Source organism: Marmota marmota, unplaced genomic scaffold, assembly GCF_001458135.2.
Source record: "Marmota marmota marmota unplaced genomic scaffold, marMar, whole genome shotgun sequence".
NCBI classification, from domain to species: Eukaryota; Metazoa; Chordata; class Mammalia; order Rodentia; family Sciuridae; genus Marmota; species Marmota marmota.
In genome coordinates, this window is record NW_026007576.1 from 11289 (window position 1) to 17007 (window position 5719).

Sequence of the window (5719 nt, forward strand, 5' to 3'; positions counted from 1 at the left end):
CATGACATGAAATTTGCTATGTTAACCATTTTTTAAAATATTTTTTAGTTGTAGATAGACATAATACCTTTATTTTTTTATATGTGGTACTGAGGCTTGAACCCAAGACCTCACATGTTCTAGTGAGTGCTCTATCACTGAGTTCCAAACCCAGCCCTCATTTTTTTAATATACAATCTTTTTACTCAATATGAATACTCTCTAATCCATAGCATATTTGAGGAATATTGATATCCCTGAGTGTATAAATTTACTTCATTTCAACAAAATTCTACCATACCCATTTGCTCTAGTGTAGAAGAGTAGATGCTCGCCAAGTGCAAGGAAATATTTCAGACCTTTGGTAAAACCACTATAGAATCAAAGAATCCCTGTAATGAATACAACATTAGAAAATAATTCAGGTCTAATTGTTATTGGTTATATATTTTTGGCTTGTATTTGTTTAATAATGCAGATATTCTCATTTTCTTTTAGATTATTGTTAGTGGTTATTAAAATATAATCAAGAGATGGGGTTGTGGCTCAGTGGCAGAACTCCTGCCTAGCATGTGTGAGGCACTGGGTTTGATTCTCTGTACTACATATAAATAAGTGAATAAAGTAAAGGTCTATCAACAACTAAAAAAAGTTTATAAATAAAACACTTAATCATATACCTATTAGTTTCATTCCCTTGTACTATATTTCTCCACATCAGTCATATAAAAAGACTATTTCTTTAATTATGACAGCTCAAATATCAAGAAGAGGATTCTTCTTAGTCATGGGAATTTTGATTTTTATAATAACAGCCCAATTATTTAGGTAAAGTACATATAAGTATGTACTGTATATATTTTTGTGATGCTCCATGAGTGTTTCCTGGAGGAGGTGGAGGAAGAAAAGGTCCTCTTCTCATGAACTGACTCCTTGGATCCACAGAAAACAATGGACCTCTGATTGGAGGGTAAGATGAGAAAGAAAAGCCAGAGCTAGTTGCTTGGTTTTCAGCAGGGAGAGATGAATCAGGTACATTGGAATCACCTAGATCAAGTTTGGTATCATTTCTACAAGATTCCATTTCTGAATATGTAGTCCCATCCATTTTATCCAAAGGCAGCATAGTGCAACTTCTGAGTTCTGCTGATCCAGACAGTCTACCATATTTAGAATAACATCCATCTTGCCTTTGTAGAGGAAGATGTGGATCAGAATATGGTTGGCCTGGTGAAGGGATCATTATCCTATGGGCCTGTTCCCATGGATGTTCCAGGGGCCGTATGTCAGAAGGTGCTCTCTGAGGATAAGTTGACTTATCACAGTTTGATTCTCTTCTTTCATTGCTAGTTGGATGGTCCAGAGGATTCTCTGGGCCCCTTGAGCCTCTTTCTCCTCCGACTGGCACCAAAGTTGAGGGTATGAGTGTACCCTTCTTTTCCAAATGAGAAGGTCTTATTTCACATGAAGGTTGACACAATGGTGAGGGACCATTTGGAGAATTCTTTTTGCCAAAGTCTGTATTGGAAGCATCAAGCACAGAAGGATCTTTTTCTACAAGCTTAAATTATAACTCTATTTCAGTTAATTTTTGTATATTGCGAGCATTTTTTTCCTTAAATTATTGAGGTGTCCTTCAGCACTCCTAGCTGCCAACTCATTACCATGAGCTTTTTTCTCATAGTAAATAATGTGCCCCTGATAAAAACAAATGGTTCTCTCCAATTCTTCTTCAAGATCTTTTGATCGCTTTCTATTGGTCTCCAGCAGTTTAGTTGTATGGCTGATCTTTTCTTCCTCTTTGAAAAGTTTCTCTTATTGCTCTACCTGGTAATTTTTCTCTCCTATTTTCTTTGGAGTTTCATTACATTTTCTTGATATAATTCCATCATGACTTTAAGTTTCTGCTAAAGATTCTGATTCTCACTTTCAAACTGTGAATTTTCTGTTTGCAAAGATGCTTGTTCTGTCTTAAGATTTTTAATATGTTCTATCAGGTCTTTCTTTGTTTCAATTACTTCAGATAATAAAGTAAAAATTTGATTTCTTTCTCTTTCTAAGGTTTTAAAAGAGGCCTTTAACTTTGCATCATAAACCAGTGTCTTCCAAGACCCTTTTGGCTGATCTTCTAAGTGAGCACTAATTTCTGATTAACTCTTCAATTCCAATTCCAAGTAACTATCATCTGTTAGGACTTTTTCAAGCACAGGAGCCCAATCTTTTATCTGCAGTAAGTGTTCAGTCAGAGAATTAATGTGATTTTATTTGTCTCCTAGAATTTGTTCTGCGTGTTCTTTAGAGTGTTCAAATATAATTTTCTGTTTAGTAAGGCCATTCACTTTTTCTTTCCATACTTCAACTTCTTGTAAAAACTGTTTATGACTTTCCTGAAGTCATTCAAAGCCTCTTCTATTGCTACTGTAATTATTTCTTTATTCATTTGAAATATTCTCAAGGTTGTTTTAGCTTCAGGTATTTGTGATTTAAAGGATTTTGATTCATCTTCTAGGGACTTAATCCTTTTTGATATATCCACCATCAATTTATCCTGTTGAGAATATTTAATTTTCTCTTATTTTAGCTCATTTTCTAGAAAGAGTATTTCATTCTCAAGTTTAGATATGGACCTCTCCAGGATTTCATATATTGCCTCCAAGTTTTCTGTTTTTACTGACTCCTTCACCAAAATGACATCCCTTAAAGGTGACTCTAAGCCTTCATACTCTTTTTGAACAAGGCTAACATTTTCAAGTAATTGACATTTTTCTTGAATTAGTCCAAAAAGTTTTAGAGCAAGTTTTGTTTTTAAATCTTCTCATGTAATGCCTGCTTCTCACAGAGTGATAACTTCTCCACAAAAACAAGAGAACAACAAAAAATCCAACAGCTGTACATATCACCAACTCCCATGGACAGTCATAAGGACTAGGGTGTGTTTCCATGTCTTCAGTCAAGGTAGACCACAACCCTACTTACTTCTTCCAGGACCACCCCCAAGTATGGCTGAGAGACAGCTGTTGCCTCTCCATCGTGCTAAGGCTACTTTGGCTATTCCCTCCACAACCATACAATCCCCAGCCACGCCAAAATAGGCTGTGAACACTCAGGCCTTTGGTCAGGAGAAAACCTGCACCAGGCAATGCAGCAGACCATTTTGTACCAGTGAGTGGCAGGGAGGGGCTGTGGGCATGGGCATGGGTATCCCTGGTCATGGGATCTCAGGGGCCTAGCACACTTACACTGCCTGTCAGGGAAGTCTTGGTCCCTCCACTATGCTATAAATTCTAAACCAGTGAAGGTTCAAGACAGTCCAAATCAAGCCAGAGAGAAGTCCTCTCCAGGTCACCCACCCATTGATTTGGTTTAGGCCAGGCTAAGGCAGAACTTATTATGTGCCATTCTATATAGTCATAATATCACCCAGTTTGATGTAACTAAAATTCTACAGCTCTGTAAATTTTTAAAGAGTTAGTACACCATATATTTATATTTATACCACTTGCCCTTTTGTTTTAATTACTCATTCCTTTCCCTCCCCTCCTGTCCCCTCTCTTTATCCTTCCTTCATTTCTTCTTTCTCCCTTTCCTTTTCTTTCAGTGTTGGGGGTTAAACTTCAGGGCCATGTACATGCTGGGCAAGCTCTCTACCACTGAGCTACATCTTCAGCCTTGTTGACAACTTCTACAGAAGTCATCTGAATTATTCCATAGAAAAACTCTTGTGTTAGACATTTGAAAAATAATTTGAGAAGAGTTGCAAATATGGGAATAAATCAGTTTTGATAAGTTGTTTTAAAATAGTATACAATATGTAATGTTTCTAAAAATAAATTGAGTTGGTTTTCATGTCAGTTTTTGTAGACAACTATTTATTTAAGAGTCTTTGAAATATTTTTTCAGATGTTCTTTTCACTTCTCACAGGATTTAAACACTTCTAAGAAAGCTGGTTATTATAAGTATATATCAAAGAGAAGGATAAGATAAGTGAGATCCTGCCTCAAACAAAACAAAATAAAATGTTGTGTGGGATTCTCACACAGACAGGAGACACCAGGGTATTCAACAGGAAGCAGTGTTTATTTGTGTGCATCTAGCCTCAGTGGATTCTTATCTGAAGGCTGAACATTTAGTGTAGAAAGTGATCTCTTATATATTCTAGTTAGTTTCCTTTTACATACTAGTCTTTGTCTTCATATGAGATAATAGACATTCCTGATTGGACATTCTATTTCTATACTACAAAGTAGCAAGAATGTTCAAGATTGATTTCTGGAGGGCTCAGAATGATACTGATGGCATGTTCTTTTTCTTTTCTTCTGAGATATCTCTACCATAAAATGTAGCTCAGTGGTAAAGCATCCCTGGTGTCTATTCCCAGTACCAAACCAAAGAAAACCAAATAAATGCAGATGCACTTAATTTAGGGCAGAGAGTTTAGCATTATAATGAGTTATAGTGAGCAAAGTTTACTCTAGGTCACTTAGAAGAGCAGCTGTGTATCTTTGACTGGTTTAAGGCCTTTTCTAAAGTGCAGATTCTGAAACAAAGTAACAACTTCAAGTGAAGTTAGCCTTGAGCAACTCTCTGCCTGCAATCACAAGTGTTCCTAAGTTCCTGCCAGTCAGCTGAACACTTTGTAGGCCATTTCCTAGTGGGAAGAAAAGTCTGAAGGGGGAGAAAACTTGAATTCTTGGGTGACTCCCTTCTTATTTGGCTATTCTAATCAACTTTCTGTCAGTACCTCCAGTATCTAACATGCAGAGAGGTTGAATAGCCTCCAAATCTGGATCTTTGAGAACTGATCCTGGCCCTCATCTCACTCCACATTCCTTGGTTGTTTTCTGAAGCACCTCAATACCTGGGTATTGGAGGATTTCACTTCCTTCCACCTCTATGGCCTCCAGTTCACTGAAATTCTATACAATTTCAGCACATTGTAGTACCTGAAATTGGGAAGGAGTTTCTCAAGGAAGGAGATTCAGCCTTTCTAGCAGGCTATCTTGACCTTGAACCTACATAAGGCAGTCCCCTTAGGGGTACCCAGTAGACCACATTTGGGCTATTACTTTTGGGGTTGAGTGTTAGCAATTGTTGCCAGAAAGGCATTTCTCCCTTGTTCCCAGGATCTCCCTCGCTGAGGTAGTACTTACTATTTGATGGAGGATGAAGGCTATCTAGGTGCCCGCCACTCACTTTTCTCACCTCCTTTGCCAACTGGTATCAGAACCAGCTTTCTCTCACACAGCCCATTGCCCAAGGCCCCGATGACCCAGGAGGCTTTAGAGGCTAGTTCTGTAGGAGGGGTGAAGCCATTCTGCATTCTGCAAAGAGACACCTCTGTTCTTAGAGGCTGTAGTGATAGGAATCACCTGTATGTTTTCTTCTAGACCATCTTGACAGTGGGGTTGTGAGGGATGCAGTCAGGAATTCCTTTAAATTAGCTGTCAATTATGGCTAGAGATAGACCCAGGAGCCTGTAGTCTTGGGCTAGAGAGGAGAAAGCATATTGGTTCCTTCTATACAATTTCAGCACAACTTTTTATTTCTCTGGTTGTACCCGATGTAACAATGCACTATATGTGCATTCATATATGTACCTAGGTTAATGATGTCCATCTTATTCCACCATCTTTACTCTCCACATGCTCCCTTTCATCGCTCCCTCCCCTTTTCCCCATCATAGTTCCTCCATTCCCCCCCCATTATGGATCAGCATTCAGTTATCAGAGAGAACACTCA

The 5719-nt window shown here is 38.1% G+C and overlaps 1 pseudogene; it reads right to left on the reverse strand.

Annotated features, from left to right (window-relative positions):
- Window positions 1–830: 830 nt before the first annotated feature.
- Window positions 831–5300, reverse strand: LOC107133739 (annotated as a pseudogene).
- Window positions 5301–5719: the final 419 nt, after the last annotated feature.